The 15,565-nt window shown below is 43.6% G+C and overlaps 1 pseudogene; it reads left to right on the top strand.

Moving 5' to 3' along the window:
- The first annotated feature begins 5,209 nt into the window (after positions 1–5,209).
- LOC132383644 (histone H2B.2, sperm-like) lies at positions 5,210–14,511 on the top strand (annotated as a pseudogene).
- Positions 14,512–15,565: the final 1,054 nt, after the last annotated feature.

The following is a 15,565-nucleotide window of genomic DNA, read 5'->3' as shown; positions in this document are numbered from 1 at the left end:
ACACGCCAAACTCAAGACGGTCACTGCCATGGATATAGTGTACGCTCTGAAACGCCAGGGCCGGACTCTCTATGGGTTCGGCGGCTGAAATACTCCCACTTCCTCCCGAGCACAGTAAAGGCTCTTCTAAGAGCCACCCACCGCCTCATAGACGGAGCTGTGTCCACAACCTTTTAATTATTTTTATCGATACAGTCAGCTGAGTTACATTTGAAACAGATTAATCTGTTCCGCTTGAAATATTCCTGTGATTATGCCGTTCCAGTCAGTGATTACCGTAAATCCTGAATGTATTATGATCGATCTTAATCCTTTTATCCGTCTCGGACAGAAAGCAGTTCACTCGTTTCGAGAACGGATTTCGTAATTATGCATTTAAATCTTAATTGAATGAATTAGATATTAAATGCATTAAATGAAACTGACATTGTATAATTCGTGATAAAATTAATGGTAATCATTTTAAAGAAATGTAACCAAGCACCGTTGCTGGGTGCTCTGCAATTGGCGGGCGATTTGAAATTAATCCTGTGCCAAAAACGCTGTATTCCGTTTGGATGAAGTCCGACCGCCAGTAAATTCCTAGAATTCCTTCAGTATGTACGTGGTGTGTTAGGGAGTTTTTCCTCTCTCAGGAGCTCTGTGTTTCTGATAAACCGCTGGAAATTGACGGGTGTAGAAGTTGAGAGTCCGGTCTCAGCTCTGTCCGTCACTCTGACTTTGACTCCTCCACTCCTGTCTCTCTGCGCCCTTCTCGGGCAGGAGTAGTGGAAGAGGATTGGAGGATGGGTTATGTTATGCAGTAACTTGGGATCGGAGGAAAACCGAACACAGGAAACTGCAGATGGCGGTGAAGGGTCCAGGCCTAAAACGTCGGCTGTTTTCTCGCTGCCTGGCCTGCTGAGTTCCTCCGGCATTGTGTGTATCGCTGCAAGGAAAAGCCTGCGAGCTTCAGACTGGTGAGGCTCGTGTCTGGAAGGAGAGATCACGTGATCCAGGGCAGTGGCTACAATATTGGCCTGGTGGTAGGAGACAAAGTCATCGTTTCGACTGGAGACCTGCGATCAAAAGTGTTACGTACTCGTGACACATGACAGTGGTGCCCTTGTCATGTGACTGGGGTTGAAGCAGTACTGGACTTGAGGTGATGGTGGAATGATGTCATTTTCCCGCCAGTAGAGATCATGTGACGGGTTTTTTTTACAGGTTATAAAAGGTAGGCCCCACCCTGTGAGGAGGGGCAGTTCGTGGCTGGATTTGCCAAGTTGACTTCATGCCACTGCGTGTTTGAAGTGATGACGCAGTTTAGTTGAAGGATGAAGTTTTTATTTAATGCCTAAAGTTTAAAAGGTTAATGCCAACAGGTTCTTTATGATTCTGTTCGAGGGAATTAGAGGAGAGTGAAGATTCAAGGTTGGAAGTTAAAGATCGAGGAGAATCGCTTTCTACGGTGAACCGGGGGCGACCTTTGTTTGATCCTTATTTGGAAGGATTTCGTTGACTATCTTCGTGTTAATCCCTGGGTTTACCAGAAAGAATTGAGGATAGTGAGGAAGGAAAGGTCAGTGCCTTTAAGCCGTTCTGTTTCGTAAATTCTTCGTGGGAATTTCGACGTCGGGGATCGAAGCAAGCGACGTGAAAGAGAACCTAAATCGTCCTGTAAAGTCTCTCCTTTTAAATGGACTGTGAGCATATCGAACTTTTGGCAATATCACTTTAAGAACTGTTTTGGAATATCACTTTAAAGAACTGTTTGAACAGCCGCTCAGCAGCTGTTTCCGGTTACGGTAGTGTTTGTTTACTTTTGTGGGGTTTGTTTTCTGTGTTTAATAAACGTGTTGTTTGTTATAAGAAACCCTTGCCGAACTCATATATTTATTGTTGCCTGAATACGTAACAAAAGTGTGACTCAGGGATCGAGTCAAGTCTGCTGCGGCAATTCATTTATTAAAGACTCGGCTGACAAAATCAATGCCCGGATCTGCAAATTTACCGATGCCACTAAAGTTGGTGATATCGTGGATTGTGGAAAAAAATGTAACCAGCAATACAACAGGACGGTGATGAATGAGGTCAGTGATTTGAGGAATGACAGATAAACGTGAGGTGTTCCATTGTCAATGACGAACCAGGGCAGAACTGCCGTGGGGAATGGTCGGTCCCTGGGAGTGTTGTAAAACAGAGAGACATCGGGGTGCAGATATCGAATTCCTTCAAAGTGTAAACACAGGTAGGCAGGACGGTGAAGGTGGTGTTTGCCACACTTGCATTCATCGGGAGAGTATTGGGCACTGGACCGTGACGTCACATTACAGCTCTACCAAACTTGGGGAATCTACTCTTGGAGCACAGAGTACAGTTATAGTTGCCCAGTGATCAGAGGGTGCAAAAGGGATTTAACAGGAGGCTGGATAGACTGGAACATTCTCACCAGAGTGTATATGACATTAGAGAGGCTGATAAAATAATGGCAGACATTGATATGGTCAGTAGTGAATCTGTTATCTCCAGGGTCATGGAGTTGGAAGCTAGAGATTACAGGCATAAAGTGAGAGAGGGAAGAATTAAATGAGACCATGAGGAGCAGGTTTGTACACAGAATGTGCTATTTACATGGAACAAACTACTTCCAGTGATGGTATAGGTGGGCACCATTGCAATATCTCTTGCACTGTGGAGAGGGAAGTTTCACAGGGACATGGGCCAAATGTAGGTAATTGACAATGGTTTTCTTTGTCCACTTGGTCAGCATGGATGTGTTGTGCTGAAGGGCCTGTTTCTGTGCTGCATAATTCAATGAGTATGTCTGCTGCTGTGGCAGATTGGGATGGACTGTGTCAGTAGTGAGAAGGTTTGGGGGATGTCGACAGGAGAGTGAATGGTTGAGGATGGGGCAGATGGAACAGAATGTGGGGAAATGTGAGATCACCCATTCCCAGGATCAAACTGTAAGAGTCATTTCCACATGGGGATGTTCAGAGGGACCTGGGTGTCCTTGTAAACAAATCACTTGAGTTAACATGCAGATACAACAAGTAATGAGAGAGGCAAACACTATTTTGTCCTGTGATCCAGGAGGAGTGGAGAAGAGGGGTACAGATGTCACACTGGATTCTATAGGGCCCTGGTGAGAGCACACCTTGAATGTAATGTCCGGGTTTGGTCACACTTCCTCAGGAAGGATATCCCTGCAATCGAGGGAGCGCAGTGACTGTTCCCCACACTGACTGGACTGGTTCCAGGGATGGAGGGTTGGTTATGTGAGAGGAGTGGGCTAAGTCTATATTCCCTGCAGTTAATGAGAAAATGAGGAAATCTGTTAGATTCGATCAGGATGTGACAGACAACAGGCAACGAGCATCTTTCCCCTGAAGGAGCATTCCATAACTGAGGAAAGAAACCCTCAGAATGAGGCATAAATCACTAACAGGAGAGCATCTGCTGATGCTGGAAATCTAAAGCAACACAAGATGCTGGAGGAACTCATCAGTACAGGTAGCCTGTATGACAAAGAGTAAACTGTGATTTGGCCTCTACTGCTGCCTGTGTCAAAAAATTCCACAGATTCACCACTCTCTGGCTGAAGGAATTCCTCCTCATCTCCATTCTAAAAGGATGTCCTTCTATTTTGAAGCTGTGTGGGCTGGTTTTAGACACTCCCACCACTAGAAAAATCCTCTCCACATCCACTCAATGAAGCCCTTGCACTATTTGATCAGTTTCAATTTGGTAACCTTTCTTTATTCGATGTTACAGGGAAGAGTGGCCCAGAGCCATGAAAGGCTCTTCATATGACAAGCCATTTAACCCTGGTAAAATTCTCCATTTGTGACGTCATGTCAGCAGAAAAAGTTCTGGATTTCGGAGGTTTTGATACTTTAGAATTATGGGTGAATCTGCACACCTTAATCACTAGTTTGTACTGCAGTAAACACTGTTAATTTAACCCATGCGATCCCAGGCACACAGATACAAAATAAAGACAGATGTAAATTTAAAGTATGGAAGTTGAACCTTACTTGGAGGTAAAGCCTGATTACTAGGCCTCAGAACATTGTACTCTACAAATGGTCAAAATACAGCCAAGGGACAAGGTCTAAAATATCCACAACATGCCTGTCATTATCTTGGTCAATGGGCTAAACACAAGCTGGGTCTGATCAACCCTGGCTCGGTCACCTGGCCAAAGGAATCTCATGATTAACAACCTGAAACCCCCAATAATCCCAGGATGCAGTACTGATGATGTGTCCCTTAGCACACCCGGTTCTTTAAGCCAAGTGGGGTCAGGCCACGTTAATGAAAGGCATTGGGTAGATTAAAGTGGCTCCACTACCCTCTCCACCATAGCTCCACATAACTCATCACACTAAACTCCACAGCCTTATCTCTCCCAGCCCCACATATACATCCACCAGCCCTACCGTCAAACCTAATCCTAAGAAGGTGCACCCACCCATTCTAACCCTGGCCACACACCCACAAACACTATTACTAGTGTAAGTAGGGGGAAGATCCAATAAGGGCAAGTGTTGGACCTGGTGAATGAAGGCATGGGCCAGATCAAAGTGGCAGTGTTGCCTGACTCTGAATCGAGAGTGACGAGATGAAGAAGGACAAAAGGGTGATTCTCTGACTGCCCGCATAATCTCTTTGTTATTTTGATTTTGTTCTGATAGTCCTCTGTCTATTTGAATATGTTGGTATAATTCATATTTAATTCCAGTTTTTCTTGTCAATGTTGTGTCTGATGAAACGTGTCTGTGATGCTGCTACAAATCCGTTGTTCCTTTCACCTGTGCATAAATAAGCTCGATTTGAACTTTACATTGAAATGTTCAAATCTCTCCTTCGCTCCCCTGCTGCCCTGTCATGAACTGAACGTCTTCGTGTTTAATTTTACAATATTTCATCTGATTTTATTTTCATTCTGCTTTTGAATTTTGCGTTTCCCTTTTCAATTTCAGCCCTCACCCCCGCCTGTCTCTGCCCTTCTGTACTTCCTCCCGCATTAAACGACAGCGGTAACCGCCACACATTGGCGCCGCTTCCCATCCCCCAGCGTTCCGATTGGTGAGTCATTTCTCCAAACAGCCAATGGAAATGCTCAGCGTTCCCATCCTCATTAACATACCACTTTGGGCACTGGCTATTTAGTCCGGGCTCGGAACAGCTTCTGCTTATTATTGTGTTTGAAGCCGAAGGGGAAATGCCTGATGCACCGAAACCCGCTCCCAAGAAGGGCGCCAAGAAAGCTCTGTCCAAACCGGCGAGCAAGACTGGCAAGAAGCGCAAGAGGTCGAGGAAGGAGACTTACGCCATCTACATCTACAAAGTGATGAAGCAGGTTCACCCCGACACCGGCATCTCCTCCAAGGCCATGAGCATCATGAATTCATTCGTGAAAGATATCTTCGAGCGCATCGCGGGTGAGGCTTCCCGCCTGGCTCACTACAACAAGCGGTCCACCATCAGCTCCCGGGAGATCCAGACCGCCGTTCGCCTGCTGCTGCCCGGGGAGCTGGCCAAGCACGCCGTGTCCGAAGGGACAAAGGCGGAGACCAAGTACACCAGCTCCAGTAAAGACAAAACAAACCCGAAAATCAAAGGCTCTTTTAAGAGCCACTCACGGTTTCATTAAAAGAGTTACAAAATATTGAGACATGGATTAGAGGTAAGTTTGAACATTCATTTTTGATGCGCTCATTCAGAATCTTATCTCCGTTATTCAGAAATTGCTGTCCACTATTCAGCAGAATCCCGATTTCTCTGTTACATTCCAGAGTACTGCACAGGCACGGAATCGTCACGCTCCCCTTCCCCGTCGTTCCCTCTCGGTCATCAGGTTTCTTTGAAGAAGACACTAATTGTTGTTTCTGGTTTAATTACCGTGGAGAATGCGCTTCATTAAGTTTTGTCCCATTTTGGTTACTTCTCTTAACCCCTTTCAAACGCGAGAGCTGAACACTCACGGTTTGTTCAGACTGTATTTGTTAAAGCTCCACTTTCTGAAGGGCCATCCGTCGGTAAACTGACCTGAGTTTACACAATGACCGTCCGCGAACATTTATCAATTGAAAGAAATCGGTGAACAAAGTCTTCAGACACCGTCGCGGTATTAAATACACGGTGTAAATGTGTCGGTCTTCAGTAATGGGGGTAAAGGGTCGACTCACAAACCTGTTTATGGTTTAATTTCAGCAACAAAGGCTTTTTTGGCGGTCTTTTGCAAATTTCAGTTTATTTAGACGGTTAGGTTATTTTCAGCTGTGTCTTGATTGGTGAATAAAGCAGCTCTCTGATTAGAATATTTTACTGTTTCACCAATCATAAACGTCCCGTTACATTTCTCCAGAGTGTATAAGAAGGGGGAATACGCATATTTCCAGAAGCCAGATTTTTTTCATGGTCAAGACTTCAAGTTTATTTCTGATTTATCAGATCTATCTGACGTTGTATGTATTCAGGAAACCTGGTTGTTACCACATTTAAATTCTTCCTTCCAGGATTATATTGTAATTAGGCGTGATAGATTAGTTTGTAAAGAAGGTGCTGTTGCAAATATTATACAGAAAGGGAGAAGGCGTACAGTTGTGGATGTAAATGAAATGTATGAGGCACTTGTCGAAGTATTTGATTCAACAGGTAGCGTCATTAAAGAGGTATATTATTATAACCATTGTGGAAAGCTTTCGATTGATTTGTTGGAGAGTATATGCAGCTCTAGCTCACTAAGGGTTGTATGGCTGGGGATTTTAATGCATAGTGTTCATTGTGGGGTTGTTCTCAGAATGATGGTGATGGTTTGATTATAGAACAGTTTTAGATATTTCACATATTGTGTGTCTTACTGGTGGGAGAGTTATGAGATTTAATGTTCATAATAGTTCTGAAATTGCTGTAAATTTAATTTAATATCAAGCATTCAGGCAGCAGTGAGTGAGTGGTATGTCATGGGAGATGAAACATTGGAGAGTGATCATATTCTTCTACTTATAAGCCTGGGTTTAGATTTATATCGGGACTAGAAGCCACTTTCAGGAGGTGGAATTTTGGTAAAGCAAATTGGAGAAGTTTTAATGTTTTATGTGATGAACGGAACATCTGTCTGAATCGAACAGTGAGGATGATGTCGATTTCTGCAAAGAAAGGTTGTCACATTATTCCTCAAATTTGTTGGAAGAGATTCATATTAAAAAGTGCATTAATAGGAGAAAAGCTGTACCATGGTGGACGGAGGAGTGTGCAGAGGCAATTATTGAGAGAAATGCGGCATTTCGGAAAGTTAGGAAGTATCACTGTCTGCGTGATCTTATTAAGTGTAACAGGTCACAAGCCGTGGTGAGGAAAGTCATGAAGGTTGTGAAAAAGATTTACTAGAGGTCATATTGTGATAGAACTGGAAGAACTTTTAAACTTGGAGGTGTTAGGGGAATGATTAAGAAAATGTGGGTGAGGGATTCATAGGGTTCCAAGATTTGATTAAAGAAGGTGATACAATTGTGACTGAAATGAAAAGGGTTTAGTTACTGGCTTGGTCAATTGCTGTAATTCATAATCAAATTAATGAAGAGACTAAACAATATAGGGATAAGCTTTTAAGAGAATACCCTGATGTGTTGGAAACCAGCTGTAGCAATGATAGTGATGTAGAGTTTTCTTTGTGTGAATTTAGGGAAGCTGTTATTAGTACAGGGCTGACAGCTCCAGGAAAGCATGATACATGTTATTGCATGTTTAAACATATGGCCACAGCTCTCTTGAGATAATATTACATTTTTTAATCATAATTGGCATTCAGGCCATCTTCCCTCCTCATGGAAAATTACAATTGTAGTGTCTATTCTAAATCCTGGGAAACCCCTGTTGGATCCTCCTCGTTACAGCCCAATATCACTGATGTCCCATTTGTGTAAAGTTATGGAATTTATGGTTGAATTATGTTTTGGAAAAGGGAGGTGAGGTGCTGTTGTTAATATACTGGATTAATTTGAGGGGGCAAGTGCTGGTTCAACGCCACATCTCCCAAACACAGTCAATGTTTTTATGCAGAAATCTCAGCATCTACTTTAACACAGCAAGCTTCCACAAACAATATACTCAGTGGAAATATCAATCCGTGGCCTCCTATACTGTCACGATGAGGCCACACTCAAGGAGGAGGAACAACACCTTGTATTCTGTCTGGGCAGCCTCCAATCTGATGGCATGAACATCGATTTCTTGATCTTCCAGTCATGCCTCCCCTCCCTCATCATTCCCCATCCCCTTTTCCCTCTCGTTGCCTGCCCAGCACCTCCCTCGGGTGTTGCTCCCCCCCTTTCTTCCACGGCCTTCTGTTCTGTCTTATCAGACTCCACCTTCTCCAGCCCTGTAGCTCTTTCACCAATCAACTTCTCAGCTCTTTACTTGACCTCCCCCTCTCCCTGTTCCACCTATCACTTTATGTTTCTCTCTCCCCTCCACCACCCTTAAAATTTACTACTCATTGTTTTTTTTCTCCAGTCCTGCTGATAACTGCAGATTTTCTCCTCTTCATTACTCAATGTCAACAGGCATTCTATATGACAACTGTCAAAGTCCCACTCACTGAGAAATGTAGATATGAAACTCGAGGTTCAGCAGATGCTAAGAATAAACTGCAAAGTAACACACAAAGTACCGCAGGAACTCAGCAGTTTGGGCAGCATCTGAGCAGAGAAATAAACAGTCTAGATATTATGAAGTGTTTTGTCCCATAACATTCACTATTTATTCCTCTCCATAGATGCTGCTGGGGCTACTGAGCCCCTCCAGCATTTTGCAAACATAAACCTCTTTTTTTCAGTCAATCAGTTTCCAGATGCTGCTGAACTTTCATTTGTAGCCTCATCCTCCTGATCTGGTTCCCTCTTTCTACTCCCCATCAACTCGAGCCTCCATCACATCTAGAGCCCCCAAGCCCTCATTTGTGCTGACCCCACTTGTTTCTGCTCCATCAAATATTAACCCACCATTCTGCTCATACTTTAGAGGAAAACGTTGTATTGCAACAGCCCAGCTGTGTGAGGCATGGCCCTTCAAAACCAGTGAAAATCACCCAAAACAGTGAATAGAGCTGGGCAGAGCCAATAGTACCAGTGATATCGAGGAGCAGATAGGGAAACAGATCTTGTAAAAGTATAATAATAATAGTTGTCATGATGGGAAATTTTAATTTGCTAAATATAGATTGTGCTCTCCCTAGAGCAAGGGTTTCAGATGAGGTGAAATTTGTTAGGTGTGTTCAGGAAGGTTTCTTGACACAATATGTAGTCAAGCTTACGAGAGGAGAGGCTGCACTTGATTTGGTATTGGGAAATGAACCTGGTCAGGTGTCAGATCTCTCAGTAGGAGAGCATTTTGGAGATAGTGATTATAATCCTATCTCCTTTACAATATCATTGGAGAGATATAGGAGCAGACAAGTTAGAAACACATTCAATTGGAATAGGGGAATTATGAGGCTATCAGGCAGAAAATTGGAAGCTTAAATCGGAAACAAATGTTCTCAAGGAAAAGTACGGAAGAAGTGTGGCAAATGTTCAGGGAATACTTCAGTGAATTTCTGCAATAGTTATGTTCCAATGAGACACATAAGTTATGGTAGTGTGCAGGAACTCTGATCTGCAAAGGCTGTAATAAATCTGGTCAAGAAGAAAATAAAATGTTACAGAAGGTTTAGTGAGCTAGGTTATGTTAGAGATCTAGAAGATTATAAGGCTAACAGGAAGGAGCTTGAGAAGGAAATTAGTAGAACCAGAAGGGGCCATGGGAAGGCCTTGGCAGACTGGATTAAAGAAAAACCCAAGGCATTCTACAAGTATGGGAAGAGCAGGAGGATAAGACGTGAAAGAATAGGACCTGTCAAATGTAACAGTGGGACAAGTGTGTATGGAACCGGAGGAAATAGCAGAGGTAATTAATGAATACACTAGTATTCACTATGGAAAAGGATTTTAGTGATTGTTGTGATGACTTGCAGCAGACTGAAAAGCTTGAGCATGTAGACATTAAGAAAGAGGATTTATTTTACTCAGAGTAGTGAGTGTGTGGAATGTGCTGCTGGCAACAGTGGTGAAGGAAGATATGATGGGGTCTTTTAAGAGACTTTTGGAATGGTAGATGGAACATAGAAAAATAAACGGATGTGGGTAAGCCTTGTAATTTCTAGGGTAGGGACATATTCAGCACAACCTTTTGGGCCGAAGGGCCTTTATTGTGCTGTAGGTTTTCTACGTTTCTATGTTCTAGAAAGATTTTAACCATACAAGACTTCATTCTTGGTCCAGAGCTGTGAGGAATGAAGTCTATTTGGGACAAAACCCTGGTGAATTCATCTTCTGCAGTTTCCAGAAAGTTATGGATTTAATTCAAAGTAAACCTCTTCAGTCACAGACTGAGCAGTTGCAACCTGAATATTATAGGGTGAGTGAGAGGTGAACAGCAGTGATGGATTTGAAAGCTCTGGTGTAGAATAGGAAGGTGAGCTGGTACCAGATGGACTGAGTGGCCTCTCTACTGTACATTAGCTGTGTGACAAGCAGGAAGCACCCAAAATAGAGCTGATTAATTTGTCACTGATCCACAATATTAAGACTAGGGTATTTTAAGACTAACATCAGCAGAACAAACCCTCCAATGCTCAGTGACCAGTGATCAGTCACAATATCTGCAGAATCTGACATTAACAGCTCACATGAACTTTCAACTAGATTCAGCCACCATGATGGTTAAAATGTTCACATAGAGCTTATTTCAACTTCCTCCCTGATGTGAACTTGCCAGTGTTTCAGCAGGTGGGATGACTGAGTAAATTACTTTGCTGACACAAGACCGAAGTGGGTCTTCTATGTATTATAAACTCACTGGAGCCTCACAACGTGGGTGAATTTCTTCCTATGCTCTGAACAGGTGTGAAGCTATACTGAGAGACAGAGACAACTGAGCCAAGACTAGCTGCTCACCGGTGTGACCTGGCTGATGGTTTAAGAGCTCATGTGACTGAATGAATCCTCTCCCACACAAAGAGCAGGTGAATGGCCTCTCCCCCTGTGAACTGGCTGGTGTATCTGCAGGTTCAGTGGCCTGCTGAATCTCTTGCAAGGTGAGAGGTTGTGAATGCAGCTCAGTGGTATCATCTCTGTGGCCATTTATCAGGTCAGATCAAGGACATGTCAATGTATTGGGGTTCTCCTTGCTCAGACTGGTGTGCTGTCTTCTCCACCATCTCCTCCTTCACATTCAATAATTGGTAGCCTTCAAATGCTGGGGAACTGGCAGACACATCAGACCTGACAAACTGTTGTGTTTGAGATTCCCAAACAGAAATTCTTTGCCTTTTCTATCCTGTAAAATGTTTGTAAAGAAGACCAACAAATGAAAGACAATATTACAGCTGAGATTATTTTCGTTTTTATGTTGACATCTGATGTCACACTGTTACAGTGAGGCTGAACTCAATTTGGAGGATCAACACTTCTAACTGGGAATAGTTCAGGCATAAGGGCACAACATCAAATTCTCTTTTTTCTTCTCTTTTCCTCTCTGCCCTTCATCAAACTGTGACTTGGCTCAGTTTGTCTCTCTCCATTTCTACAGCTTCACATCCTGGGTATCTCCCACAGACCTACTAAGTACACATATTTGTTGGCATTTGGCGGTGGTAAACTTAGAGTCAGCAATGCCATTGAACCTGAAGAGAATGTGATCAGGCTTTCTAGTTGCAGACTGACACTGCGGTATTCTTGTGGTGTGAATGCTACTGGTACCCAGTATTTTATTGTGGGTTTTTACAAATAAAATGGCATCAGACATTTTCTGTTTAAGGACAACTATAACAACTCTGTTATTGTCCTCCAAACACAGAAACAAAGCACAGTTAAAAAAAAAATCACGTAATTACATCATAACATCTGTCCAGCCTTTTAAAGAGAAACAAAACTCAATGTTGGTGGTTGTTAATTCTGCATGTTTCCACCCATTACATTAATCTACACAGACACTCCATTCCCCCAGTCCTCTCACTGCTCCCCCGCTGTGATCATTATAGCAGTTTATTTCCTTTCAATGTCACTTGCAGGATGATATGGACGAACACATCAAGATCCCTCAGTGTATCCGTCCTCCTAAGGGTGTTGCCTTTTCCTGTGGAGTTTCCTCTAACATTGGACCAATAAAACTCTTCACACTTGTCCAGATTAAACTCTGTCCCCATTTCACCATCCAGGTTTCCAACTGGTCTGCATCCTGTTCTGTCTGTATGTTAACCATCCACAACTGCACCAACATTCATGTCATCAGCAAGCTGTTCAGCCCGTGTGTGTTTTATTCTGATCAGACAGAGGCCCCATCACTGATCACTGTGGACACACTGGTTACAGATCCGCAGTCAAAATCATTCTCAATTCTATCAGCCCAAATCTTGCTACACAATACACACCATTCTAACCCTCCCACACAGAGAATCGAAGAAAGGTACATATTTATCACAAGCCCAGCGTTGGATTCAATGGTCTGGTCTTGTTGCTCTGGATGCTCTGCTGCAAAGTACATTCAGAGTAGTTCAATGTAACCAGGTACATCATCCCTGAGATACCAATATACAACATTGTATCACAAACAAGAGAAAATCTGTAGATACTGGAAATCCAAGCAACACACACAAAATGCTGAAGTAACTCAGTAGGCCAGGCAGCATCTGTAGGACAAAACAATACAGTCAATGTTTTGGTCCAAAAACATTTGGCAAGACTGGAGACAAACAGTTTGTCAAAGAGAGTGAGAGTTGAAAGGTGGGGATAAGGGAGAGAGAAAACAAGGTGACAGGTGAATGCCGAATGGGTGGAATGAAGTAAAGAGCTGGGAAGTTGATTGGTGAAAGAGAGATAAGGCCATGGAAGAAAGAAAAGGGGGGAAGAGCACACGGGGAAGGTGATGGGTGGGCAAGGCGAGAGAGGAAAAAGGGGAGGGGAATTGGTGAGGGGGGCATTACCAGACATTCAAGAATTTGACGTTCATGCTATCAATTTGGAAGCTACCCAGATAGAAAATGTTGTTCTTCCAAGCTAAGTGTGGCCTCATCGCATTGTATGATTTTATTTATGAAGCAAACTTGATTTAATCAAAGAGTTCAACTATAAGAATGAAACTGGAAGAATTTTATCCATTTCCACTGTATGAGAGATTGGAAAATACAGTGCGAGGTCCAACTCCCTCACTGTACCAGAGACTGACAGATACAGGATGATCCCCACGCTCTCACACTGTACCAGAGATTGACAGATACAGAATAAACCCCACACTCTCTCACACTGTACCAGAGACTGACAGGTACAGAATGAACCCACACTCTCACATTGTACCAGAGACTGACAGGTACAGAATGAACCCACACTTTCACACTGTACCAGATTAAGACGTATAGAGACAATCAGTTGCTTAACAAATCTGGACAACCCTCATCACCACCTCAGCAGCACCACTTTGTCCACTTTACACTGCAATGGGATCTTGTTGACATTCTGTCGCCTCTTTATAATTCTGTAGAGTATGTTTTTATTGTGTGAATGTTGTGTCTCCGATACTGTGTGTCTCTAATCTGCTGCAAGACAGTTGCATATAACAATAATCGAATTTCACCCTCACTCTGAAATGGGTCTCTCATGCTGACAATTAGACCTTCGATCTCCTGCTGCCATGTTTCATTACATAAATGTTTCATATTATCAAGTGTGTGTTTTTCTCATTCCATTTGATTTTCTAGCAGACACCATAGGTCGAATGGCCGAATACTGCCCCTGTACTTTATGGCCCATTTTGTTTTTTAGATTCCCCTCCTGCCGAATGAACCGGCAGCGGCAACTCAGCAGATCAACGCCAGTTCCCGGTCCACGGTGTTAGCCAAAACGACAATGGGTAGTGGAGAGAGTTCTGATTGGTTGTGCTGTTCCTTCAGATAGCCAATCAAATGATAGGACTGCATGAGTCGTTTCTTCAAATAGCCATTGGGAATCCAAAGCATTGCCATCCCTCATTAGCATACTGTTCTGGGTGCTGCCTATTTAGTTTGGGCTCCCGGCCAGTTCTGCTTATTTCTGGGTCTGAAACGGACGGACGGAATGCCTGAGCCAGCGAAATCCGCTCCGAAAAAGGGCGCCAAGAAAGCTTTGCCCAAAACAGCGGGCAAGGCAGGGAAGAAACGCAAGAGGCTGGAAGGAGAGTTACTCCATCTACATCTACAAAGTGATGAAGCAGGTTCACCCCGATACTGGCATCTCCTCCAAGGCCATGAGCATCATGAACTCGTTCGTCAACGATATCTTCGAGCGAATCGGGGGCGAGGCTACCCGCTTGGACCACTACAACTAGCGGTCAACCATCACTTCCCGGGAGATCCAGACCGCCGTGCGCCTGCTGCTGCCCGGGGAACTGGCCAAACACGCCGTGTCAGAAGGGACAAAGGCGGTGACCAAAAACACCAGCTCCAAGTAAAGCTCCGCAGTGAGATGATCAAAAACACAACGGCTCTTTTAAGAGCCACTCACAATTTCACTGAGAGAGTTGCACTGACATTTAGACAATAAGTTGCACATATCTTATGTCTGGTGATTTTTAAAAGACCTAAAGTACGGTGGGAACACCTCTTCTCCGTATAATGCCGGCGCTTTACATTCCTCCCACTGCACTGACACGGAATTGTAACCTCCCCATCCCCATCAGTCCGTCCCTGCCGGTATCCGTATCGAGCGGAGGATTGCTGCCGTTGCTGTTTTAGCTGTGGGTTCAGGAGTTTATTAGTTTCAGTTGGGTAACTTCTAGGAATCACATTTCAATGCGAGGCCTGAGAGAGTTAATGGTTCTTTCATCGAACAACTTTTTAAAATTGCAGACTAGAGGTTGGTCACAGTTTGAGGAGCAGTTTGTCCATAACCTGATAACGTTCACACAGTGACCGACCGCGGGCAGAAGCTGAGGGTCGGTTTTATTCGGTTCCGTTACGGGTTGAAAGAAATTGGAGAATTGAGTTCCCAGACATTTCAATATCAATCACACTTGCATTAAATGCGGTCGGATTGATGAACAGGGAAATGCGAACACTCAGTCGTCAAACAGATCTGCAATTATTTGATTTCTGATTAAATGTGAACAACAGATTTATTTTTTGGCAGAATTCCCATCGCCTCACAGAACAATAATATTTGCTGCTGTACATTAATCTACAGAAGTAAATTTACCTTGTCAAACTGACGGTATTTACTCAAAATCTCGTCCACCCAGGTCTCTGTAATATAAATGACTATTTTGCGAGAGAGTTTGGTCAGGTTGTGCCGGGGTGAAAGGATCGAGGTCTTCAGCACCGTCACTTGTCGAGTCTGATTTCCCGAAAGGAGGATCAGTGTTGCCCTATCTCTAGTAGGAACTTCTAAATACTGATTGAGAAGAATCTCCTGGGCACACTGAATAAATTCTGATCCAACAAACCCGTGGCATTAGGGCTGTCCTAGTCAGCATGAGAGAAGTTGAAATGTCCCTCTATTACAACCTT

This window comes from Hypanus sabinus, chromosome 31, assembly GCF_030144855.1.
Source record: "Hypanus sabinus isolate sHypSab1 chromosome 31, sHypSab1.hap1, whole genome shotgun sequence".
In the NCBI taxonomy this organism is placed as follows: domain Eukaryota; kingdom Metazoa; phylum Chordata; class Chondrichthyes; order Myliobatiformes; family Dasyatidae; genus Hypanus; species Hypanus sabinus.
Note: the sequence above shows the minus strand (reverse complement) of the source record. Positions and strands in the feature narration are given on the sequence as shown.